General features: G+C 47.0%; 9 non-coding genes and 4 pseudogenes across 9 annotated transcripts; all 13 read left to right on the top strand.

The window, feature by feature from the left end:
* The first annotated feature begins 1,955 nt into the window (after positions 1–1,955).
* On the top strand, positions 1,956–2,129 carry LOC130346552 (U2 spliceosomal RNA; annotated as a pseudogene).
* Positions 2,130–4,207: 2,078 nt separating this feature from the next.
* On the top strand, positions 4,208–4,398 carry LOC130346539 (U2 spliceosomal RNA). Its single transcript, XR_008884731.1, has one exon. It is a non-coding gene; the product is annotated as a U2 spliceosomal RNA (small nuclear RNA).
* Positions 4,399–6,486: 2,088 nt separating this feature from the next.
* LOC130346537 (U2 spliceosomal RNA) lies at positions 6,487–6,677 on the top strand. Its single transcript, XR_008884730.1, has one exon. It is a non-coding gene; the product is annotated as a U2 spliceosomal RNA (small nuclear RNA).
* Positions 6,678–8,760: 2,083 nt separating this feature from the next.
* On the top strand, positions 8,761–8,951 carry LOC130346536 (U2 spliceosomal RNA). The gene has a single exon (XR_008884729.1). It is a non-coding gene; the product is annotated as a U2 spliceosomal RNA (small nuclear RNA).
* A 2,081-nt stretch (positions 8,952–11,032) lies between these two features.
* Positions 11,033–11,192, top strand: LOC130346502 (U2 spliceosomal RNA; annotated as a pseudogene).
* A 692-nt stretch (positions 11,193–11,884) lies between these two features.
* On the top strand, positions 11,885–12,079 carry LOC130346497 (U2 spliceosomal RNA). Its single transcript, XR_008884700.1, has one exon. It is a non-coding gene; the product is annotated as a U2 spliceosomal RNA (small nuclear RNA).
* A 2,091-nt stretch (positions 12,080–14,170) lies between these two features.
* Positions 14,171–14,330, top strand: LOC130346501 (U2 spliceosomal RNA; annotated as a pseudogene).
* A 692-nt stretch (positions 14,331–15,022) lies between these two features.
* Positions 15,023–15,216, top strand: LOC130346496 (U2 spliceosomal RNA). The gene has a single exon (XR_008884699.1). It is a non-coding gene; the product is annotated as a U2 spliceosomal RNA (small nuclear RNA).
* A 2,084-nt stretch (positions 15,217–17,300) lies between these two features.
* On the top strand, positions 17,301–17,491 carry LOC130346535 (U2 spliceosomal RNA). Its single transcript, XR_008884728.1, has one exon. It is a non-coding gene; the product is annotated as a U2 spliceosomal RNA (small nuclear RNA).
* A 2,094-nt stretch (positions 17,492–19,585) lies between these two features.
* On the top strand, positions 19,586–19,745 carry LOC130346499 (U2 spliceosomal RNA; annotated as a pseudogene).
* Positions 19,746–20,428: 683 nt separating this feature from the next.
* LOC130346495 (U2 spliceosomal RNA) lies at positions 20,429–20,621 on the top strand. The gene has a single exon (XR_008884698.1). It is a non-coding gene; the product is annotated as a U2 spliceosomal RNA (small nuclear RNA).
* Positions 20,622–22,699: 2,078 nt separating this feature from the next.
* On the top strand, positions 22,700–22,890 carry LOC130346534 (U2 spliceosomal RNA). Its single transcript, XR_008884727.1, has one exon. It is a non-coding gene; the product is annotated as a U2 spliceosomal RNA (small nuclear RNA).
* Positions 22,891–24,981: 2,091 nt separating this feature from the next.
* On the top strand, positions 24,982–25,172 carry LOC130346533 (U2 spliceosomal RNA). The gene has a single exon (XR_008884726.1). It is a non-coding gene; the product is annotated as a U2 spliceosomal RNA (small nuclear RNA).
* The last annotated feature ends 1,192 nt before the right edge of the window (positions 25,173–26,364 follow it).

The raw sequence follows: 26,364 nt of genomic DNA, 5'->3' as shown, positions 1-26,364 counted from the left end.
CACGGTCCATTACATCCAGGACCGCGGGGGCCGCGCCGCCCTGGTCAGCTTAGATCAGGAGAAGGCGTTCGACCGTGTCTCCCACGCATTCATGGACAGGGTTTTGCGCAGGCTGGGTCTGGGGAAGATGTTTTGCTCTTTTGTTAACGTTATGTATTTTGACATTTACAGCACGGTGTTGGTGAACGGCTGGAAGACTGACCCCTTTCCTATTCTTTCAGGGGTTAGACAAGGCTGCCCTCTTTCACCTCTCCTTTTTGTTTGTGTTATAGAGCTCTTCGCTGAGACTATCCGGCAGAATGGAGAGATCAGAGGGATCACCGCACCAGGACCAGATCGCCACGAGGTCAAGTGCTCGCTCTACATGGACGACGTGACCGTCTTCTGCGCTGATCAGCGTTCGGTGACTGCACTCGTCCAGACCTGCGAGGACTTCGGCAGAGCTTCGGGGGCAAAAGTCAACTGCGGGAAGTCGGAGGCCATGCTCTTCGGGGAATGGCACCTGGCTTCTTCCGCCCCCTTCCCCTTTGCTATTAAGCCGGACTTCATTCAAATTCTTGGAGTCTGGTTCGGGAAGGAAGGAGCGGCCCTTAAGTCTTGGCAAGACCGACTAGGAAGGATAAACTCGAAGATCGGACTGTGGAGCTCCAGAAAGCTCACGATGGAAGGCAAGGCACTTGTCCTGCGGAGTGAAGTTTTGCCTGTGCTCCAATATACCGCACAGGCCTGGCCTCCCCATACCACCGTTTGCAAGGCCATCACCCGGACAGTGTTTGGCTTCGTCTGGGGCAAAATGGACAGAGTCAAGAGGACCGTGATGTACAAGGAACCCCGCAAGGGTGGGAAGGGAATACCCGACATCCCCGCTCTGCTGAGGGCCTCCTTTGCATGTGTCACGGTGCAGCGGACTCTTGTAGAAAAGACTGGCTCAGCGGGCAGGTCCATGTCTCGCTTGCTTCTCATGCCCCTCTGGAGACAGCTGGGCTGGGACAAGTGGGACAGCTCCATCCCTTACAACTGGAACACTCCCTGGTTCTATGGGGATGTTGTCCGGTTTGTGAGGGAGCACCAGCTGGAAGGACTGAAACCAGACCTATGGAAGCCAAAGACAATCCACAAGCTCATCCGAGCTAAGGACTCGACCGAGCTGGTTCCGGGACTCCCCGCAGCCACTGCAGAGACAGTTTGGAACAATGTGGCCTCAAAGCGGCTTACCAATGGACACAAGGACTTGTCGTGGATGGCCGTCATGGGAGGTCTCTCTCTCAGGTCATTCATGCATGCCCGCAACCTGTGCAAGACCCGGTACTGCCCCCGTTGCCCCTACGTGGAGGAAACATCTTTCCACGTGTTTTGGCAGTGCCCCTTTGCACAGGGTCTGTTGGACGCCCTAGAACAGGAACTCAGAGACTCAGTGCCCAGGAGCTGCCTATCGTACCATTCGGTGCTTTACGGCCTGTTCCCTGGGACCCACGACGTGGAGGCCATCCAGGAGGCCTGGCGCCTTATGAACTGTTTTAAGGACGCAGTGTGGCTTGCCAGGAACCGCCTCGTGATCAACAGGGAAAACATGTCCGTCCGGGACTGCCGCAGGTTCATCAAGAACCTGCTTAGAGACTATTCCATCTTGGACAGCTCGGCCGTTGATGAGGAAGAAGAGGAGTGAAGACCCCTCTCCTTCTCCCATGTCTCCCTGAAGATACAGCCCAACAGTTTGGCCCTGTGATCCGCCCCCTCCCTACCCCCACATAGTCGCCCACACCCCTACCCCGATCACAGATTGTATTATTTGGTTTTTGTTTGATCTCTTGTGCCTTTATATTGCAGGATTGAGCTGAATGTTAGAGTAGCATGGTGTGCGATGTATAGCTTAGGGAACCTTTGCTGTGTATTGTACTATCATGCTTTGTGTGACTGTAATTTATTGTACGACTTGTAATGACTGAACGGAAAATAAAGCTCTTTCAATCAAAAAATCTGTTCTTATCAGTTTAATATCTGATACGTCCCCTATCTGGGGACCATATATTAAATGGATTTTTGAGAACGGGGGCCGATTTCGAAGCTTGCTTCCGTCGCCCTATGCATTGACCCGATATGGCAGTATCTTCGGGTACAGTGCACCACCCCCTTACAGGGTTAAAAAGAAAGATTCCTACTTTCATTGCTACCTGCTTGCTGGCTAGCCAGCTAGCCAGCCCTGTGGGCCTTGCTGCTGCAGCCAAAAAACAAAAGGTGGTGCTGCTGCTGCTTCTGCTGCTTCTGCTTGTGTCTGGCCGCTGTTGGAGCGTCCAGGCACAGGACTTCTGCTGCTGCTGACTAAATGGCCTCCTTAATTGGATCATTTGAGTAGCCAGCACACCTGTGCAGGTAGGGCATGACATGATAGGCAGCTGCCTTGATAGCGGGTGGGTGCTGAATGTTCCTAATTGACAAAATAAGATTAATGCTTATGAAGAAATATAAAATCTCATCCCTTCCCCAATATCGCGCCACACCCCTACCCCTTAATTCCCTGGTTGAACTTGATGGACATATGTCTTTTTTCGACCGTACTAACTATGTAACTATGTAACATAACATGGGGGGGGGGGGTCTCCTGGCTGTTCACACAGGTGTGTCATTGCTGTACATTGACCATGCATTGCTTCTGTGGTATTGCAAAGGCAAAGACAAATGCTTCCAGCCATCCATTGCACTAATGGATTGGTCATCAGCTGGCTGTCTATGTCCCGCATCAATATAGACCAAAGTACAGAGGGTTAGGCTATGCTATTGTGCACCTACCTGATGCATCAGAAGGTGCGAGGCCCTTGCTAAATTCTGTGCACAGACTTTGAGATCTATACTTTAGACTGTATCTAAACCTGCTCCAACATGGACTGACATTCTGGCCTACTTTCAGCCGATGCGACTTGTCTGTCGCTGAACAGTCGCTTTTTATGTATTCAGCACCTATGTATAATGTTGTAAAAATGCTCTAGAAGCTAAAGTCGCAGAAATGTCACACATATTTGGCCTGCAACTTTCTGTGCGACAAATTCAGACAGGAAAAATCAGTATAAATCCTTAGAAAATTATCCCCCAGTGTCTCCATCTGCTGGCGGTATTGAATAAGCATTGCTGCACTGATGGGGTATGCATTAGACGAAAAAAAAGAAGAAAAAGAAGAATAATACGCCCAGAAAAGAGGCGAAAAGGAGAAAAACGTAAAAAAACGTGAAAAAAAAGTAAGAGGAAGAGAAGGGAAAAAAAGGTGGAAATGGGTTTAAAAGTGATTTCGGCGGAGAAATATATATATATATATATATATATATATATATATATATATATACGCGCACACACACACATATATATAAACGTATTCTCCGTTGAGATATTGCAGCCGCTGCTGTGTCCAGGCCCAGGAGCCTTAGCACTGTGCTGTGATGTCACTCAATACCACTGACATCACTAGGTGTAAACAACATCTCTCCTTTGCTGTGTATGTGACTATGGAGCTGTTTGGTGATGTCGTCTATTATGGCCTTCATAGAAGCAACAGGAGATTGTTGCATCCATCTAGAACCCTCAGAACTACAGTGCTATGATGTCACTGACTTCCACAGGCCTTGCAGAGTGTAAACAACAACAACCCAGCTTTGTTGTGTATGTAACCATAGGGATTTGTGATGTCACCTAGAACCTTCACAGCAGCGACAGCTTTATGAGGAGCATCAGCACTGCTCTGCCTGAGCAGAACCATCACCGCCATAGGTTGTCAAATAACCCGGATTTAACCCACACAGGTAAGTCCAATGGGGTGCAGGCATGTCCTCTATGCTTACAGCTTCCCGTGGGTGTTGGTTTGATACCGTTTGGGGACAGCCAAGGAGGCATCTGCAGGCAACAAAGGTAGGTGTGTGCTTGTGTGTGTGTTTCCTATGCAGATCCTAAGCCCAGTGTCACATGCAAGTAGGAGGAGTAAGAAGGGTTCCTGGCAAATCCGGGTTATGGATTGCATTTAAAAAGGCCCCGTGGGAGTGCAATGGGCCCCTGTCTTGCTGCTTAGCAATAATGGTATGGGTTTAGGTTCTGCTGTGTGTACTGGTGGTTGACTGCCCCCCAGCCCAGAGTGTGCATGGAAAATTGTCTGGCAGCCTCCCTGACAGCAAGCAGTGATAGTGCCCATGAAGGGGACCTTGTTGGGCCCGCCCCTTTCACGGTTATCGCTTCTCGGCCTTTTGGCTAAGATCAAGTGTAGTATCTGTTCTTATCAGTTTAATATCTGATACGTCCCCTATCTGGGGACCATATATTAAATGGATTTTTGAGAACGGGGGCCGATTTCGAAGCTTGCTTCCGTCGCCCTATGCATTGACCCGATATGGCAGTATCTTCGGGTACAGTGCACCACCCCCTTACAGGGTTAAAAAGAAAGATTCCTACTTTCATTGCTACCTGCTTGCTGGCTAGCCAGCTAGCCAGCCCTGTGGGCCTTGCTGCTGCAGCCAAAAAACAAAAGGTGGTGCTGCTGCTGCTGCTTCTGCTGCTTCTGCTTGTGTCTGGCCGCTGTTGGAGCGTCCAGGCACAGGACTTCTGCTGCTGCTGACTAAATGGCCTCCTTAATTGGATCATTTGAGTAGCCAGCACACCTGTGCAGGTAGGGCATGACATGATAGGCAGCTGCCTTGATAGCGGGTGGGTGCTGAATGTTCCTAATTGACAAAATAAGATTAATGCTTATGAAGAAATATAAAATCTCATCCCTTCCCCAATATCGCGCCACACCCCTACCCCTTAATTCCCTGGTTGAACTTGATGGACATATGTCTTTTTTCGACCGTACTAACTATGTAACTATGTAACATAACATGGGGGGGGGGGGTCTCCTGGCTGTTCACACAGGTGTGTCATTGCTGTACATTGACCATGCATTGCTTCTGTGGTATTGCAAAGGCAAAGACAAATGCTTCCAGCCATCCATTGCACTAATGGATTGGTCATCAGCTGGCTGTCTATGTCCCGCATCAATATAGACCAAAGTACAGAGGGTTAGGCTATGCTATTGTGCACCTACCTGATGCATCAGAAGGTGCGAGGCCCTTGCTAAATTCTGTGCACAGACTTTGAGATCTATACTTTAGACTGTATCTAAACCTGCTCCAACATGGACTGACAATTCTGGCCTACTTTCAGCCGATGCGACTTGTCTGTCGCTGAACAGTCGCTTTTTATGTATTCAGCACCTATGTATAATGTTGTAAAAATGCTCTAGAAGCTAAAGTCGCAGAAATGTCACACATATTTGGCCTGCAACTTTCTGTGCGACAAATTCAGACAGGAAAAATCAGTATAAATCCTTAGAAAATTATCCCCCAGTGTCTCCATCTGCTGGCGGTATTGAATAAGCATTGCTGCACTGATGGGGTATGCATTAGACGAAAAAAAAGAAGAAAAAGAAGAATAATACGCCCAGAAAAGAGGCGAAAAGGAGAAAAACGTAAAAAAACGTGAAAAAAAAGTAAGAGGAAGAGAAGGGAAAAAAAGGTGGAAATGGGTTTAAAAGTGATTTTGGCGGAGAAATATATATATATATATATATATATATATATATATATATATATATATATACGCGCACACACACACATATATATAAACGTATTCTCCGTTGAGATATTGCAGCCGCTGCTGTGTCCAGGCCCAGGAGCCTTAGCACTGTGCTGTGATGTCACTCAATACCACTGACATCACTAGGTGTAAACAACATCTCTCCTTTGCTGTGTATGTGACTATGGAGCTGTTTGGTGATGTCGTCTATTATGGCCTTCATAGAAGCAACAGGAGATTGTTGCATCCATCTAGAACCCTCAGAACTACAGTGCTATGATGTCACTGACTTCCACAGGCCTTGCAGAGTGTAAACAACAACAACCCAGCTTTGTTGTGTATGTAACCATAGGGATTTGTGATGTCACCTAGAACCTTCACAGCAGCGACAGCTTTATGAGGAGCATCAGCACTGCTCTGCCTGAGCAGAACCATCACCGCCATAGGTTGTCAAATAACCCGGATTTAACCCACACAGGTAAGTCCAATGGGGTGCAGGCATGTCCTCTATGCTTACAGCTTCCCGTGGGTGTTGGTTTGATACCGTTTGGGGACAGCCAAGGAGGCATCTGCAGGCAACAAAGGTAGGTGTGTGCTTGTGTGTGTGTTTCCTATGCAGATCCTAAGCCCAGTGTCACATGCAAGTAGGAGGAGTAAGAAGGGTTCCTGGCAAATCCGGGTTATGGATTGCATTTAAAAAGGCCCCGTGGGAGTGCAATGGGCCCCTGTCTTGCTGCTTAGCAATAATGGTATGGGTTTAGGTTCTGCTGTGTGTACTGGTGGTTGACTGCCCCCCAGCCCAGAGTGTGCATGGAAAATTGTCTGGCAGCCTCCCTGACAGCAAGCAGTGATAGTGCCCATGAAGGGGACCTTGTTGGGCCCGCCCCTTTCACGGTTATCGCTTCTCGGCCTTTTGGCTAAGATCAAGTGTAGTATCTGTTCTTATCAGTTTAATATCTGATACGTCCCCTATCTGGGGACCATATATTAAATGGATTTTTGAGAACGGGGGCCGATTTCGAAGCTTGCTTCCGTCGCCCTATGCATTGACCCGATATGGCAGTATCTTCGGGTACAGTGCACCACCCCCTTACAGGGTTAAAAAGAAAGATTCCTACTTTCATTGCTACCTGCTTGCTGGCTAGCCAGCTAGCCAGCCCTGTGGGCCTTGCTGCTGCAGCCAAAAAACAAAAGGTGGTGCTGCTGCTTGCTGCTTCTGCTGCTTCTGCTTGTGTCTGGCCGCTGTTGGAGCGTCCAGGCACAGGACTTCTGCTGCTGCTGACTAAATGGCCTCCTTAATTGGATCATTTGAGTAGCCAGCACACCTGTGCAGGTAGGGCATGACATGATAGGCAGCTGCCTTGATAGCGGGTGGGTGCTGAATGTTCCTAATTGACAAAATAAGATTAATGCTTATGAAGAAATATAAAATCTCATCCCTTCCCCAATATCGCGCCACACCCCTACCCCTTAATTCCCTGGTTGAACTTGATGGACATATGTCTTTTTTCGACCGTACTAACTATGTAACTATGTAACATAACATGGGGGGGGGGGTCTCCTGGCTGTTCACACAGGTGTGTCATTGCTGTACATTGACCATGCATTGCTTCTGTGGTATTGCAAAGGCAAAGACAAATGCTTCCAGCCATCCATTGCACTAATGGATTGGTCATCAGCTGGCTGTCTATGTCCCGCATCAATATAGACCAAAGTACAGAGGGTTAGGCTATGCTATTGTGCACCTACCTGATGCATCAGAAGGTGCGAGGCCCTTGCTAAATTCTGTGCACAGACTTTGAGATCTATACTTTAGACTGTATCTAAACCTGCTCCAACATGGACTGACATTCTGGCCTACTTTCAGCCGATGCGACTTGTCTGTCGCTGAACAGTCGCTTTTTATGTATTCAGCACCTATGTATAATGTTGTAAAAATGCTCTAGAAGCTAAAGTCGCAGAAATGTCACACATATTTGGCCTGCAACTTTCTGTGCGACAAATTCAGACAGGAAAAATCAGTATAAATCCTTAGAAAATTATCCCCCAGTGTCTCCATCTGCTGGCGGTATTGAATAAGCATTGCTGCACTGATGGGGTATGCATTAGACGAAAAAAAAGAAGAAAAAGAAGAATAATACGCCCAGAAAAGAGGCGAAAAGGAGAAAAACGTAAAAAAACGTGAAAAAAAAGTAAGAGGAAGAGAAGGGAAAAAAAGGTGGAAATGGGTTTAAAAGTGATTTCGGCGGAGAAATATATATATATATATATATATATATATATATATATATATATACGCGCACACACACACATATATATATAAACGTATTCTCCGTTGAGATATTGCAGCCGCTGCTGTGTCCAGGCCCAGGAGCCTTAGCACTGTGCTGTGATGTCACTCAATACCACTGACATCACTAGGTGTAAACAACATCTCTCCTTTGCTGTGTATGTGACTATGGAGCTGTTTGGTGATGTCGTCTATTATGGCCTTCATAGAAGCAACAGGAGATTGTTGCATCCATCTAGAACCCTCAGAACTACAGTGCTATGATGTCACTGACTTCCACAGGCCTTGCAGAGTGTAAACAACAACAACCCAGCTTTGTTGTGTATGTAACCATAGGGATTTGTGATGTCACCTAGAACCTTCACAGCAGCGACAGCTTTATGAGGAGCATCAGCACTGCTCTGCCTGAGCAGAACCATCACCGCCATAGGTTGTCAAATAACCCGGATTTAACCCACACAGGTAAGTCCAATGGGGTGCAGGCATGTCCTCTATGCTTACAGCTTCCCGTGGGTGTTGGTTTGATACCGTTTGGGGACAGCCAAGGAGGCATCTGCAGGCAACAAAGGTAGGTGTGTGCTTGTGTGTGTGTTTCCTATGCAGATCCTAAGCCCAGTGTCACATGCAAGTAGGAGGAGTAAGAAGGGTTCCTGGCAAATCCGGGTTATGGATTGCATTTAAAAAGGCCCCGTGGGAGTGCAATGGGCCCCTGTCTTGCTGCTTAGCAATAATGGTATGGGTTTAGGTTCTGCTGTGTGTACTGGTGGTTGACTGCCCCCCAGCCCAGAGTGTGCATGGAAAATTGTCTGGCAGCCTCCCTGACAGCAAGCAGTGATAGTGCCCATGAAGGGGACCTTGTTGGGCCCGCCCCTTTCACGGTTATCGCTTCTCGGCCTTTTGGCTAAGATCAAGTGTAGTATCTGTTCTTATCAGTTTAATATCTGATACGTCCCCTATCTGGGGACCATATATTAAATGGATTTTTGAGAACGGGGGCCGATTTCGAAGCTTGCTTCCGTCGCCCTATGCATTGACCCGATATGGCAGTATCTTCGGGTACAGTGCACCACCCCCTTACAGGGTTAAAAAGAAAGATTCCTACTTTCATTGCTACCTGCTTGCTGGCTAGCCAGCTAGCCAGCCCTGTGGGCCTTGCTGCTGCAGCCAAAAAACAAAAGGTGGTGCTGCTGCTGCTGCTTCTGCTGCTTCTGCTTGTGTCTGGCCGCTGTTGGAGCGTCCAGGCACAGGACTTCTGCTGCTGCTGACTAAATGGCCTCCTTAATTGGATCATTTGAGTAGCCAGCACACCTGTGCAGGTAGGGCATGACATGATAGGCAGCTGCCTTGATAGCGGGTGGGTGCTGAATGTTCCTAATTGACAAAATAAGATTAATGCTTATGAAGAAATATAAAATCTCATCCCTTCCCCAATATCGCGCCACACCCCTACCCCTTAATTCCCTGGTTGAACTTGATGGACATATGTCTTTTTTCGACCGTACTAACTATGTAACTATGTAACATAACATGGGGGGGGGGGGTCTCCTGGCTGTTCACACAGGTGTGTCATTGCTGTACATTGACCATGCATTGCTTCTGTGGTATTGCAAAGGCAAAGACAAATGCTTCCAGCCATCCATTGCACTAATGGATTGGTCATCAGCTGGCTGTCTATGTCCCGCATCAATATAGACCAAAGTACAGAGGGTTAGGCTATGCTATTGTGCACCTACCTGATGCATCAGAAGGTGCGAGGCCCTTGCTAAATTCTGTGCACAGACTTTGAGATCTATACTTTAGACTGTATCTAAACCTGCTCCAACATGGACTGACATTCTGGCCTACTTTCAGCCGATGCGACTTGTCTGTCGCTGAACAGTCGCTTTTTATGTATTCAGCACCTATGTATAATGTTGTAAAAATGCTCTAGAAGCTAAAGTCGCAGAAATGTCACACATATTTGGCCTGCAACTTTCTGTGCGACAAATTCAGACAGGAAAAATCAGTATAAATCCTTAGAAAATTATCCCCCAGTGTCTCCATCTGCTGGCGGTATTGAATAAGCATTGCTGCACTGATGGGGTATGCATTAGACGAAAAAAAAGAAGAAAAAGAAGAATAATACGCCCAGAAAAGAGGCGAAAAGGAGAAAAACGTAAAAAAACGTGAAAAAAAAGTAAGAGGAAGAGAAGGGAAAAAAAGGTGGAAATGGGTTTAAAAGTGATTTCGGCGGAGAAATATATATATATATATATATATATATATATATATATATATATACGCGCACACACACACATATATATAAACGTATTCTCCGTTGAGATATTGCAGCCGCTGCTGTGTCCAGGCCCAGGAGCCTTAGCACTGTGCTGTGATGTCACTCAATACCACTGACATCACTAGGTGTAAACAACATCTCTCCTTTGCTGTGTATGTGACTATGGAGCTGTTTGGTGATGTCGTCTATTATGGCCTTCATAGAAGCAACAGGAGATTGTTGCATCCATCTAGAACCCTCAGAACTACAGTGCTATGATGTCACTGACTTCCACAGGCCTTGCAGAGTGTAAACAACAACAACCCAGCTTTGTTGTGTATGTAACCATAGGGATTTGTGATGTCACCTAGAACCTTCACAGCAGCGACAGCTTTATGAGGAGCATCAGCACTGCTCTGCCTGAGCAGAACCATCACCGCCATAGGTTGTCAAATAACCCGGATTTAACCCACACAGGTAAGTCCAATGGGGTGCAGGCATGTCCTCTATGCTTACAGCTTCCCGTGGGTGTTGGTTTGATACCGTTTGGGGACAGCCAAGGAGGCATCTGCAGGCAACAAAGGTAGGTGTGTGCTTGTGTGTGTGTTTCCTATGCAGATCCTAAGCCCAGTGTCACATGCAAGTAGGAGGAGTAAGAAGGGTTCCTGGCAAATCCGGGTTATGGATTGCATTTAAAAAGGCCCCGTGGGAGTGCAATGGGCCCCTGTCTTGCTGCTTAGCAATAATGGTATGGGTTTAGGTTCTGCTGTGTGTACTGGTGGTTGACTGCCCCCCAGCCCAGAGTGTGCATGGAAAATTGTCTGGCAGCCTCCCTGACAGCAAGCAGTGATAGTGCCCATGAAGGGGACCTTGTTGGGCCCGCCCCTTTCACGGTTATCGCTTCTCGGCCTTTTGGCTAAGATCAAGTGTAGTATCTGTTCTTATCAGTTTTCATGCTGGTGGGGATGGGTGCTGCATGGAGGATGCAGGTGTACCAGGGCTTTCCGGGGCTGGTTCTGAGGAATCAGCTCGACGGCTGCCCCGATGTGACCTGTTCCCTCCGGGTCTCGCCATGAGGCTGAGAGGGTCTAGAGCCGAGGTACTTTTGTGCCTCGGGGAGTGGTGACCCCGAGGTGCCGAAACTCACTGGGAGAATAGGCTCACTGAGTTGAAGCACGGGCACCATAATCTCTTCACCTTGTGGCACTCACCTCTTGATTCCCGGCCTTCTGGCTAGGATCAGAGAAATTTTTATAGATCCGGCCGGATGTCCGGGCAGTATATCTGCACACATTCACTTATTTATTTATTTTTTGTCTCACTGTGTCACTTTTTGCGTGTTGTGTGTTCACAGGATTTGTCAGGATGCGGTAGCCCTTCTGGGTGTCCCTCCTGGCGGTCTAGGGGAGGTGTGTGTGGCCATTAGGTTCCGCACCTCCCTGCAAACACCCCGGGTACTCCTGCTTCGCAGGGTACCTACCGTAATCGGCTCTGCGGGCAGATACCTTGGCTAACGCCAAGGGGGATGCCGGGAGCATTTGTGGTCTCCTAGTAGCTTCGGCGAAAAGGGACATCGAACCTGGAACCTCGCAGGTACCTTTTGGTCCGGAGGCGAAGGGTAAGGTTTGTTGGGGGGCCTCTCTCCTATCGGAGAAGGGCTTGCGATAGACCGCATCCTTTGTGCACGTTTTTTTAGTGTAACACGTTTGCACTTTTTCTTGCACTTTGGGTGAATCGAAAGCACGTTCCTCGGCTTTAGATAAAATAAAAAAAAAAAAAAAAAAAAAAAATCTGTTCTTATCAGTTTAATATCTGATACGTCCCCTATCTGGGGACCATATATTAAATGGATTTTTGAGAACGGGGGCCGATTTCGAAGCTTGCTTCCGTCGCCCTATGCATTGACCCGATATGGCAGTATCTTCGGGTACAGTGCACCACCCCCTTACAGGGTTAAAAAGAAAGATTCCTACTTTCATTGCTACCTGCTTGCTGGCTAGCCAGCTAGCCAGCCCTGTGGGCCTTGCTGCTGCAGCCAAAAAACAAAAGGTGGTGCTGCTGCTGCTGCTTCTGCTGCTTCTGCTTGTGTCTGGCCGCTGTTGGAGCGTCCAGGCACAGGACTTCTGCTGCTGCTGACTAAATGGCCTCCTTAATTGGATCATTTGAGTAGCCAGCACACCTGTGCAGGTAGGGCATGACATGATAGGCAGCTGCCTTGATAGCGGGTGGGTGCTGAATGTTCCTAATTGACAAAATAAGATTAATGCTTATGAAGAAATATAAAATCTCATCCCTTCCCCAATATCGCGCCACACCCCTACCCCTTAATTCCCTGGTTGAACTTGATGGACATATGTCTTTTTTCGACCGTACTAACTATGTAACTATGTAACATAACATGGGGGGGGGGGGTCTCCTGGCTGTTCACACAGGTGTGTCATTGCTGTACATTGACCATGCATTGCTTCTGTGGTATTGCAAAGGCAAAGACAAATGCTTCCAGCCATCCATTGCACTAATGGATTGGTCATCAGCTGGCTGTCTATGTCCCGCATCAATATAGACCAAAGTACAGAGGGTTAGGCTATGCTATTGTGCACCTACCTGATGCATCAGAAGGTGCGAGGCCCTTGCTAAATTCTGTGCACAGACTTTGAGATCTATACTTTAGACTGTATCTAAACCTGCTCCAACATGGACTGACATTCTGGCCTACTTTCAGCCGATGCGACTTGTCTGTCGCTGAACAGTCGCTTTTTATGTATTCAGCACCTATGTATAATGTTGTAAAAATGCTCTAGAAGCTAAAGTCGCAGAAATGTCACACATATTTGGCCTGCAACTTTCTGTGCGACAAATTCAGACAGGAAAAATCAGTATAAATCCTTAGAAAATTATCCCCCAGTGTCTCCATCTGCTGGCGGTATTGAATAAGCATTGCTGCACTGATGGGGTATGCATTAGACGAAAAAAAAGAAGAAAAAGAAGAATAATACGCCCAGAAAAGAGGCGAAAAGGAGAAAAACGTAAAAAAACGTGAAAAAAAAGTAAGAGGAAGAGAAGGGAAAAAAAGGTGGAAATGGGTTTAAAAGTGATTTCGGCGGAGAAATATATATATATATATATATATATATATATATATATATATATATATATATATACGCGCACACACACACATATATATAAACGTATTCTCCGTTGAGATATTGCAGCCGCTGCTGTGTCCAGGCCCAGGAGCCTTAGCACTGTGCTGTGATGTCACTCAATACCACTGACATCACTAGGTGTAAACAACATCTCTCCTTTGCTGTGTATGTGACTATGGAGCTGTTTGGTGATGTCGTCTATTATGGCCTTCATAGAAGCAACAGGAGATTGTTGCATCCATCTAGAACCCTCAGAACTACAGTGCTATGATGTCACTGACTTCCACAGGCCTTGCAGAGTGTAAACAACAACAACCCAGCTTTGTTGTGTATGTAACCATAGGGATTTGTGATGTCACCTAGAACCTTCACAGCAGCGACAGCTTTATGAGGAGCATCAGCACTGCTCTGCCTGAGCAGAACCATCACCGCCATAGGTTGTCAAATAACCCGGATTTAACCCACACAGGTAAGTCCAATGGGGTGCAGGCATGTCCTCTATGCTTACAGCTTCCCGTGGGTGTTGGTTTGATACCGTTTGGGGACAGCCAAGGAGGCATCTGCAGGCAACAAAGGTAGGTGTGTGCTTGTGTGTGTGTTTCCTATGCAGATCCTAAGCCCAGTGTCACATGCAAGTAGGAGGAGTAAGAAGGGTTCCTGGCAAATCCGGGTTATGGATTGCATTTAAAAAGGCCCCGTGGGAGTGCAATGGGCCCCTGTCTTGCTGCTTAGCAATAATGGTATGGGTTTAGGTTCTGCTGTGTGTACTGGTGGTTGACTGCCCCCCAGCCCAGAGTGTGCATGGAAAATTGTCTGGCAGCCTCCCTGACAGCAAGCAGTGATAGTGCCCATGAAGGGGACCTTGTTGGGCCCGCCCCTTTCACGGTTATCGCTTCTCGGCCTTTTGGCTAAGATCAAGTGTAGTATCTGTTCTTATCAGTTTTCATGCTGGTGGGGATGGGTGCTGCATGGAGGATGCAGGTGTACCAGGGCTTTCCGGGGCTGGTTCTGAGGAATCAGCTCGACGGCTGCCCCGATGTGACCTGTTCCCTCCGGGTCTCGCCATGAGGCTGAGAGGGTCTAGAGCCGAGGTACTTTTGTGCCTCGGGGAGTGGTGACCCCGAGGTGCCGAAACTCACTGGGAGAATAGGCTCACTGAGTTGAAGCACGGGCACCATAATCTCTTCACCTTGTGGCACTCACCTCTTGATTCCCGGCCTTCTGGCTAGGATCAGAGAAATTTTTATAGATCCGGCCGGATGTCCGGGCAGTATATCTGCACACATTCACTTATTTATTTATTTTTTGTCTCACTGTGTCACTTTTTGCGTGTTGTGTGTTCACAGGATTTGTCAGGATGCGGTAGCCCTTCTGGGTGTCCCTCCTGGCGGTCTAGGGGAGGTGTGTGTGGCCATTAGGTTCCGCACCTCCCTGCAAACACCCCGGGTACTCCTGCTTCGCAGGGTACCTACCGTAATCGGCTCTGCGGGCAGATACCTTGGCTAACGCCAAGGGGGATGCCGGGAGCATTTGTGGTCTCCTAGTAGCTTCGGCGAAAAGGGACATCGAACCTGGAACCTCGCAGGTACCTTTTGGTCCGGAGGCGAAGGGTAAGGTTTGTTGGGGGGCCTCTCTCCTATCGGAGAAGGGCTTGCGATAGACCGCATCCTTTGTGCACGTTTTTTTAGTGTAACACGTTTGCACTTTTTCTTGCACTTTGGGTGAATCGAAAGCACGTTCCTCGGCTTTAGATAAAATAAAAAAAAAAAAAAAAAAAAAAATCTGTTCTTATCAGTTTAATATCTGATACGTCCCCTATCTGGGGACCATATATTAAATGGATTTTTGAGAACGGGGGCCGATTTCGAAGCTTGCTTCCGTCGCCCTATGCATTGACCCGATATGGCAGTATCTTCGGGTACAGTGCACCACCCCCTTACAGGGTTAAAAAGAAAGATTCCTACTTTCATTGCTACCTGCTTGCTGGCTAGCCAGCTAGCCAGCCCTGTGGGCCTTGCTGCTGCAGCCAAAAAACAAAAGGTGGTGCTGCTGCTGCTGCTTCTGCTGCTTCTGCTTGTGTCTGGCCGCTGTTGGAGCGTCCAGGCACAGGACTTCTGCTGCTGCTGACTAAATGGCCTCCTTAATTGGATCATTTGAGTAGCCAGCACACCTGTGCAGGTAGGGCATGACATGATAGGCAGCTGCCTTGATAGCGGGTGGGTGCTGAATGTTCCTAATTGACAAAATAAGATTAATGCTTATGAAGAAATATAAAATCTCATCCCTTCCCCAATATCGCGCCACACCCCTACCCCTTAATTCCCTGGTTGAACTTGATGGACATATGTCTTTTTTCGACCGTACTAACTATGTAACTATGTAACATAACATGGGGGGGGGGGGGTCTCCTGGCTGTTCACACAGGTGTGTCATTGCTGTACATTGACCATGCATTGCTTCTGTGGTATTGCAAAGGCAAAGACAAATGCTTCCAGCCATCCATTGCACTAATGGATTGGTCATCAGCTGGCTGTCTATGTCCCGCATCAATATAGACCAAAGTACAGAGGGTTAGGCTATGCTATTGTGCACCTACCTGATGCATCAGAAGGTGCGAGGCCCTTGCTAAATTCTGTGCACAGACTTTGAGATCTATACTTTAGACTGTATCTAAACCTGCTCCAACATGGACTGACATTCTGGCCTACTTTCAGCCGATGCGACTTGTCTGTCGCTGAACAGTCGCTTTTTATGTATTCAGCACCTATGTATAATGTTGTAAAAATGCTCTAGAAGCTAAAGTCGCAGAAATGTCACACATATTTGGCCTGCAACTTTCTGTGCGACAAATTCAGACAGGAAAAATCAGTATAAATCCTTAGAAAATTATCCCCCAGTGTCTCCATCTGCTGGCGGTATTGAATAAGCATTGCTGCACTGATGGGGTATGCATTAGACGAAAAAAAAGAAGAAAAAGAAGAATAATACGCCCAGAAAAGAGGCGAAAAGGAGAAAAACGTAAAAAAACGTGAAAAAAAAGTAAGAGGAAGAGAAGGGAAAAAAAGGTGGAAATGGGTTTAAAAGTGATTTCGGCGGAGAAATATATATATATATATATATATATATATATATATATATATATATACGCGCACACACACACATATATATAAACGTATTCTCCGTTGAGATATTGCAGCCGCTGCTGTGTCCAGGCCCAGGAGCCTTAGCACTGTGCTGTGATGTCACTCAATACCACTGACATCACTAGGTGTAAACAACATCTCTCCTTTGCTGTGTATGTGACTATGGAGCTGTTTGGTGATGTCGTCTATTATGGCCTTCATAGAAGCAACAGGAGATTGTTGCATCCATCTAGAACCCTCAGAACTACAGTGCTATGATGTCACTGACTTCCACAGGCCTTGCAGAGTGTAAACAACAACAACCCAGCTTTGTTGTGTATGTAACCATAGGGATTTGTGATGTCACCTAGAACCTTCACAGCAGCGACAGCTTTATGAGGAGCATCAGCACTGCTCTGCCTGAGCAGAACCATCACCGCCATAGGTTGTCAAATAACCCGGATTTAACCCACACAGGTAAGTCCAATGGGGTGCAGGCATGTCCTCTATGCTTACAGCTTCCCGTGGGTGTTGGTTTGATACCGTTTGGGGACAGCCAAGGAGGCATCTGCAGGCAACAAAGGTAGGTGTGTGCTTGTGTGTGTGTTTCCTATGCAGATCCTAAGCCCAGTGTCACATGCAAGTAGGAGGAGTAAGAAGGGTTCCTGGCAAATCCGGGTTATGGATTGCATTTAAAAAGGCCCCGTGGGAGTGCAATGGGCCCCTGTCTTGCTGCTTAGCAATAATGGTATGGGTTTAGGTTCTGCTGTGTGTACTGGTGGTTGACTGCCCCCCAGCCCAGAGTGTGCATGGAAAATTGTCTGGCAGCCTCCCTGACAGCAAGCAGTGATAGTGCCCATGAAGGGGACCTTGTTGGGCCCGCCCCTTTCACGGTTATCGCTTCTCGGCCTTTTGGCTAAGATCAAGTGTAGTATCTGTTCTTATCAGTTTAATATCTGATACGTCCCCTATCTGGGGACCATATATTAAATGGATTTTTGAGAACGGGGGCCGATTTCGAAGCTTGCTTCCGTCGCCCTATGCATTGACCCGATATGGCAGTATCTTCGGGTACAGTGCACCACCCCCTTACAGGGTTAAAAAGAAAGATTCCTACTTTCATTGCTACCTGCTTGCTGGCTAGCCAGCTAGCCAGCCCTGTGGGCCTTGCTGCTGCAGCCAAAAAACAAAAGGTGGTGCTGCTGCTGCTGCTTCTGCTGCTTCTGCTTGTGTCTGGCCGCTGTTGGAGCGTCCAGGCACAGGACTTCTGCTGCTGCTGACTAAATGGCCTCCTTAATTGGATCATTTGAGTAGCCAGCACACCTGTGCAGGTAGGGCATGACATGATAGGCAGCTGCCTTGATAGCGGGTGGGTGCTGAATGTTCCTAATTGACAAAATAAGATTAATGCTTATGAAGAAATATAAAATCTCATCCCTTCCCCAATATCGCGCCACACCCCTACCCCTTAATTCCCTGGTTGAACTTGATGGACATATGTCTTTTTTCGACCGTACTAACTATGTAACTATGTAACATAACATGGGGGGGGGGGTCTCCTGGCTGTTCACACAGGTGTGTCATTGCTGTACATTGACCATGCATTGCTTCTGTGGTATTGCAAAGGCAAAGACAAATGCTTCCAGCCATCCATTGCACTAATGGATTGGTCATCAGCTGGCTGTCTATGTCCCGCATCAATATAGACCAAAGTACAGAGGGTTAGGCTATGCTATTGTGCACCTACCTGATGCATCAGAAGGTGCGAGGCCCTTGCTAAATTCTGTGCACAGACTTTGAGATCTATACTTTAGACTGTATCTAAACCTGCTCCAACATGGACTGACATTCTGGCCTACTTTCAGCCGATGCGACTTGTCTGTCGCTGAACAGTCGCTTTTTATGTATTCAGCACCTATGTATAATGTTGTAAAAATGCTCTAGAAGCTAAAGTCGCAGAAATGTCACACATATTTGGCCTGCAACTTTCTGTGCGACAAATTCAGACAGGAAAAATCAGTATAAATCCTTAGAAAATTATCCCCCAGTGTCTCCATCTGCTGGCGGTATTGAATAAGCATTGCTGCACTGATGGGGTATGCATTAGACGAAAAAAAAGAAGAAAAAGAAGAATAATACGCCCAGAAAAGAGGCGAAAAGGAGAAAAACGTAAAAAAACGTGAAAAAAAAGTAAGAGGAAGAGAAGGGAAAAAAAGGTGGAAATGGGTTTAAAAGTGATTTCGGCGGAGAAATATATATATATATATATATATATATATATATATATATATATATATATATATATATACGCGCACACACACACATATATATAAACGTATTCTCCGTTGAGATATTGCAGCCGCTGCTGTGTCCAGGCCCAGGAGCCTTAGCACTGTGCTGTGATGTCACTCAATACCACTGACATCACTAGGTGTAAACAACATCTCTCCTTTGCTGTGTATGTGACTATGGAGCTGTTTGGTGATGTCGTCTATTATGGCCTTCATAGAAGCAACAGGAGATTGTTGCATCCATCTAGAACCCTCAGAACTACAGTGCTATGATGTCACTGACTTCCACAGGCCTTGCAGAGTGTAAACAACAACAACCCAGCTTTGTTGTGTATGTAACCATAGGGATTTGTGATGTCACCTAGAACCTTCACAGCAGCGACAGCTTTATGAGGAGCATCAGCACTGCTCTGCCTGAGCAGAACCATCACCGCCATAGGTTGTCAAATAACCCGGATTTAACCCACACAGGTAAGTCCAATGGGGTGCAGGCATGTCCTCTATGCTTACAGCTTCCCGTGGGTGTTGGTTTGATACCGTTTGGGGACAGCCAAGGAGGCATCTGCAGGCAACAAAGGTAGGTGTGTGCTTGTGTGTGTGTTTCCTATGCAGATCCTAAGCCCAGTGTCACATGCAAGTAGGAGGAGTAAGAAGGGTTCCTGGCAAATCCGGGTTATGGATTGCATTTAAAAAGGCCCCGTGGGAGTGCAATGGGCCCCTGTCTTGCTGCTTAGCAATAATGGTATGGGTTTAGGTTCTGCTGTGTGTACTGGTGGTTGACTGCCCCCCAGCCCAGAGTGTGCATGGAAAATTGTCTGGCAGCCTCCCTGACAGCAAGCAGTGATAGTGCCCATGAAGGGGACCTTGTTGGGCCCGCCCCTTTCACGGTTATCGCTTCTCGGCCTTTTGGCTAAGATCAAGTGTAGTATCTGTTCTTATCAGTTTTCATGCTGGTGGGGATGGGTGCTGCATGGAGGATGCAGGTGTACCAGGGCTTTCCGGGGCTGGTTCTGAGGAATCAGCTCGACGGCTGCCCCGATGTGACCTGTTCCCTCCGGGTCTCGCCATGAGGCTGAGAGGGTCTAGAGCCGAGGTACTTTTGTGCCTCGGGGAGTGGTGACCCCCGAGGTGCCGAAACTCACTGGGAGAATAGACTCACTGAGTTGAAGCACGGGCACCATAATCTCTTCACCTTGTGGCACTCACCTCTTGATTCCCGGCCTTCTGGCTAGGATCAGAGAAATTTTTATAGATCCGGCCGGATGTCCGGGCAGTATATCTGCACACATTCACTTATTTATTTCTTTTTTTGTCTCACTGTGTCACTTTTTGCGTGTTGTGTGTTCACAGGATTGGTCAGGATGCGGTAGCCCTCCTGGCGGTCTAGGGGAGGTGTGTGTGGCCATTAGGTTCCGCACCTCCCTGCAAACACCCCGGGTACTCCTGGTTTGGCAGGGTACCTACCGTAATCGGCTCTGCGGGCAGATACCTTGGCTAACGCCAAGGGGGATGCCGGGAGCATTTGTGGTCCCCTAGTAGCTTCGGCGAAAAGGGACATCGAACCTGGAACCTCGCAGGTACCCTTTGGTCCGGAGGCGAAGGGTAAGGTTTGTTGGGGGGCCTCTCTCCTATCGGAGAAGGGCTTGCGATAGACCGCATCCTTTGTGCACGTTTTTTTTAGTGTAACACGTTTGCACTTTTTCTTGCACTTTGGGTGAATCGAAAGCACGTTCCTCGGCTTTAGATAAAAAAAAAAAAAAAAAAAAAAAAAAATCTGTTCTTATCAGTTTAATATCTGATACGTCCCCTATCTGGGGACCATATATTAAATGGATTTTTGAGAACGGGGGCCGATTTCGAAGCTTGCTTCCGTCGCCCTATGCATTGACCCGATATGGCAGTATCTTCGGGTACAGTGCACCACCCCCTTACAGGGTTAAAAAGAAAGATTCCTACTTTCATTGCTACCTGCTTGCTGGCTAGCCAGCTAGCCAGCCCTGTGGGCCTTGCTGCTGCAGCCAAAAAACAAAAGGTGGTGCTGCTGCTGCTGCTTCTGCTGCTTCTGCTTGTGTCTGGCCGCTGTTGGAGCGTCCAGGCACAGGACTTCTGCTGCTGCTGACTAAATGGCCTCCTTAATTGGATCATTTGAGTAGCCAGCACACCTGTGCAGGTAGGGCATGACATGATAGGCAGCTGCCTTGATAGCGGGTGGGTGCTGAATGTTCCTAATTGACAAAATAAGATTAATGCTTATGAAGAAATATAAAATCTCATCCCTTCCCCAATATCGCGCCACACCCCTACCCCTTAATTCCCTGGTTGAACTTGATGGACATATGTCTTTTTTCGACCGTACTAACTATGTAACTATGTAACATAACATGGGGGGGGGGGTCTCCTGGCTGTTCACACAGGTGTGTCATTGCTGTACATTGACCATGCATTGCTTCTGGTATTGCAAAGGCAAAGACAAATGCTTCCAGCCATCCATTGCACTAATGGATTGGTCATCAGCTGGCTGTCTATGTCCCGCATCAATATAGACCAAAGTACAGAGGGTTAGGCTATGCTATTGTGCACCTACCTGATGCATCAGAAGGTGCGAGGCCCTTGCTAAATTCTGTGCACAGACTTTGAGATCTATACTTTAGACTGTATCTAAACCTGCTCCAACATGGACTGACATTCTGGCCTACTTTCAGCCGATGCGACTTGTCTGTCGCTGAACAGTCGCTTTTTATGTATTCAGCACCTATGTATAATGTTGTAAAAATGCTCTAGAAGCTAAAGTCGCAGAAATGTCACACATATTTGGCCTGCAACTTTCTGTGCGACAAATTCAGACAGGAAAAATCAGTATAAATCCTTAGAAAATTATCCCCCAGTGTCTCCATCTGCTGGCGGTATTGAATAAGCATTGCTGCACTGATGGGGTATGCATTAGACGAAAAAAAAGAAGAAAAAGAAGAATAATACGCCCAGAAAAGAGGCGAAAAGGAGAAAAACGTAAAAAAACGTGAAAAAAAAGTAAGAGGAAGAGAAGGGAAAAAAAGGTGGAAATGGGTTTAAAAGTGATTTCGGCGGAGAAATATATATATATATATATATATATATATATATATATATATATACGCGCACACACACACATATATATAAACGTATTCTCCGTTGAGATATTGCAGCCGCTGCTGTGTCCAGGCCCAGGAGCCTTAGCACTGTGCTGTGATGTCACTCAATACCACTGACATCACTAGGTGTAAACAACATCTCTCCTTTGCTGTGTATGTGACTATGGAGCTGTTTGGTGATGTCGTCTATTATGGCCTTCATAGAAGCAACAGGAGATTGTTGCATCCATCTAGAACCCTCAGAACTACAGTGCTATGATGTCACTGACTTCCACAGGCCTTGCAGAGTGTAAACAACAACAACCCAGCTTTGTTGTGTATGTAACCATAGGGATTTGTGATGTCACCTAGAACCTTCACAGCAGCGACAGCTTTATGAGGAGCATCAGCACTGCTCTGCCTGAGCAGAACCATCACCGCCATAGGTTGTCAAATAACCCGGATTTAACCCACACAGGTAAGTCCAATGGGGTGCAGGCATGTCCTCTATGCTTACAGCTTCCCGTGGGTGTTGGTTTGATACCGTTTGGGGACAGCCAAGGAGGCATCTGCAGGCAACAAAGGTAGGTGTGTGCTTGTGTGTGTGTTTCCTATGCAGATCCTAAGCCCAGTGTCACATGCAAGTAGGAGGAGTAAGAAGGGTTCCTGGCAAATCCGGGTTATGGATTGCATTTAAAAAGGCCCCGTGGGAGTGCAATGGGCCCCTGTCTTGCTGCTTAGCAATAATGGTATGGGTTTAGGTTCTGCTGTGTGTACTGGTGGTTGACTGCCCCCCAGCCCAGAGTGTGCATGGAAAATTGTCTGGCAGCCTCCCTGACAGCAAGCAGTGATAGTGCCCATGAAGGGGACCTTGTTGGGCCCGCCCCTTTCACGGTTATCGCTTCTCGGCCTTTTGGCTAAGATCAAGTGTAGTATCTGTTCTTATCAGTTTAATATCTGATACGTCCCCTATCTGGGGACCATATATTAAATGGATTTTTGAGAACGGGGGCCGATTTCGAAGCTTGCTTCCGTCGCCCTATGCATTGACCCGATATGGCAGTATCTTCGGGTACAGTGCACCACCCCCTTACAGGGTTAAAAAGAAAGATTCCTACTTTCATTGCTACCTGCTTGCTGGCTAGCCAGCTAGCCAGCCCTGTGGGCCTTGCTGCTGCAGCCAAAAAACAAAAGGTGGTGCTGCTGCTGCTGCTTCTGCTGCTTCTGCTTGTGTCTGGCCGCTGTTGGAGCGTCCAGGCACAGGACTTCTGCTGCTGCTGACTAAATGGCCTCCTTAATTGGATCATTTGAGTAGCCAGCACACCTGTGCAGGTAGGGCATGACATGATAGGCAGCTGCCTTGATAGCGGGTGGGTGCTGAATGTTCCTAATTGACAAAATAAGATTAATGCTTATGAAGAAATATAAAATCTCATCCCTTCCCCAATATCGCGCCACACCCCTACCCCTTAATTCCCTGGTTGAACTTGATGGACATATGTCTTTTTTCGACCGTACTAACTATGTAACTATGTAACATAACATGGGGGGGGGGGGTCTCCTGGCTGTTCACACAGGTGTGTCATTGCTGTACATTGACCATGCATTGCTTCTGTGGTATTGCAAAGGCAAAGACAAATGCTTCCAGCCATCCATTGCACTAATGGATTGGTCATCAGCTGGCTGTCTATGTCCCGCATCAATATAGACCAAAGTACAGAGGGTTAGGCTATGCTATTGTGCACCTACCTGATGCATCAGAAGGTGCGAGGCCCTTGCTAAATTCTGTGCACAGACTTTGAGATCTATACTTTAGACTGTATCTAAACCTGCTCCAACATGGACTGACATTCTGGCCTACTTTCAGCCGATGCGACTTGTCTGTCGCTGAACAGTCGCTTTTTATGTATTCAGCACCTATGTATAATGTTGTAAAAATGCTCTAGAAGCTAAAGTCGCAGAAATGTCACACATATTTGGCCTGCAACTTTCTGTGCGACAAATTCAGACAGGAAAAATCAGTATAAATCCTTAGAAAATTATCCCCCAGTGTCTCCATCTGCTGGCGGTATTGAATAAGCATTGCTGCACTGATGGGGTATGCATTAGACGAAAAAAAAGAAGAAAAAGAAGAATAATACGCCCAGAAAAGAGGCGAAAAGGAGAAAAACGTAAAAAAACGTGAAAAAAAAGTAAGAGGAAGAGAAGGGAAAAAAAGGTGGAAATGGGTTTAAAAGTGATTTCGGCGGAGAAATATATATATATATATATATATATATATATATATATATATATATATATATATACGCGCACACACACACATATATATAAACGTATTCTCCGTTGAGATATTGCAGCCGCTGCTGTGTCCAGGCCCAGGAGCCTTAGCACTGTGCTGTGATGTCACTCAATACCACTGACATCACTAGGTGTAAACAACATCTCTCCTTTGCTGTGTATGTGACTATGGAGCTGTTTGGTGATGTCGTCTATTATGGCCTTCATAGAAGCAACAGGAGATTGTTGCATCCATCTAGAACCCTCAGAACTACAGTGCTATGATGTCACTGACTTCCACAGGCCTTGCAGAGTGTAAACAACAACAACCCAGCTTTGTTGTGTATGTAACCATAGGGATTTGTGATGTCACCTAGAACCTTCACAGCAGCGACAGCTTTATGAGGAGCATCAGCACTGCTCTGCCTGAGCAGAACCATCACCGCCATAGGTTGTCAAATAACCCGGATTTAACCCACACAGGTAAGTCCAATGGGGTGCAGGCATGTCCTCTATGCTTACAGCTTCCCGTGGGTGTTGGTTTGATACCGTTTGGGGACAGCCAAGGAGGCATCTGCAGGCAACAAAGGTAGGTGTGTGCTTGTGTGTGTGTTTCCTATGCAGATCCTAAGCCCAGTGTCACATGCAAGTAGGAGGAGTAAGAAGGGTTCCTGGCAAATCCGGGTTATGGATTGCATTTAAAAAGGCCCCGTGGGAGTGCAATGGGCCCCTGTCTTGCTGCTTAGCAATAATGGTATGGGTTTAGGTTCTGCTGTGTGTACTGGTGGTTGACTGCCCCCCAGCCCAGAGTGTGCATGGAAAATTGTCTGGCAGCCTCCCTGACAGCAAGCAGTGATAGTGCCCATGAAGGGGACCTTGTTGGGCCCGCCCCTTTCACGGTTATCGCTTCTCGGCCTTTTGGCTAAGATCAAGTGTAGTATCTGTTCTTATCAGTTTAATATCTGATACGTCCCCTATCTGGGGACCATATATTAAATGGATTTTTGAGAACGGGGGCCGATTTCGAAGCTTGCTTCCGTCGCCCTATGCATTGACCCGATATGGCAGTATCTTCGGGTACAGTGCACCACCCCCTTACAGGGTTAAAAAGAAAGATTCCTACTTTCATTGCTACCTGCTTGCTGGCTAGCCAGCTAGCCAGCCCTGTGGGCCTTGCTGCTGCAGCCAAAAAACAAAAGGTGGTGCTGCTGCTGCTGCTTCTGCTGCTTCTGCTTGTGTCTGGCCGCTGTTGGAGCGTCCAGGCACAGGACTTCTGCTGCTGCTGACTAAATGGCCTCCTTAATTGGATCATTTGAGTAGCCAGCACACCTGTGCAGGTAGGGCATGACATGATAGGCAGCTGCCTTGATAGCGGGTGGGTGCTGAATGTTCCTAATTGACAAAATAAGATTAATGCTTATGAAGAAATATAAAATCTCATCCCTTCCCCAATATCGCGCCACACCCCTACCCCTTAATTCCCTGGTTGAACTTGATGGACATATGTCTTTTTTCGACCGTACTAACTATGTAACTATGTAACATAACATGGGGGGGGGGGTCTCCTGGCTGTTCACACAGGTGTGTCATTGCTGTACATTGACCATGCATTGCTTCTGTGGTATTGCAAAGGCAAAGACAAAATGCTTCCAGCCATCCATTGCACTAATGGATTGGTCATCAGCTGGCTGTCTATGTCCCGCATCAATATAGACCAAAGTACAGAGGGTTAGGCTATGCTATTGTGCACCTACCTGATGCATCAGAAGGTGCGAGGCCCTTGCTAAATTCTGTGCACAGACTTTGAGATCTATACTTTAGACTGTATCTAAACCTGCTCCAACATGGACTGACATTCTGGCCTACTTTCAGCCGATGCGACTTGTCTGTCGCTGAACAGTCGCTTTTTATGTATTCAGCACCTATGTATAATGTTGTAAAAATGCTCTAGAAGCTAAAGTCGCAGAAATGTCACACATATTTGGCCTGCAACTTTCTGTGCGACAAATTCAGACAGGAAAAATCAGTATAAATCCTTAGAAAATTATCCCCCAGTGTCTCCATCTGCTGGCGGTATTGAATAAGCATTGCTGCACTGATGGGGTATGCATTAGACGAAAAAAAAGAAGAAAAAGAAGAATAATACGCCCAGAAAAGAGGCGAAAAGGAGAAAAACGTAAAAAAACGTGAAAAAAAAGTAAGAGGAAGAGAAGGGAAAAAAAGGTGGAAATGGGTTTAAAAGTGATTTCGGCGGAGAATATATATATATATATATATATATATAT

The sequence above is a fragment of the Hyla sarda genome, unplaced genomic scaffold (assembly GCF_029499605.1).
Source record: "Hyla sarda isolate aHylSar1 unplaced genomic scaffold, aHylSar1.hap1 scaffold_793, whole genome shotgun sequence".
Lineage (NCBI taxonomy): Eukaryota > Metazoa > Chordata > Amphibia > Anura > Hylidae > Hyla > Hyla sarda.
This window is presented reverse-complemented; position numbering and strand designations above follow the sequence as displayed.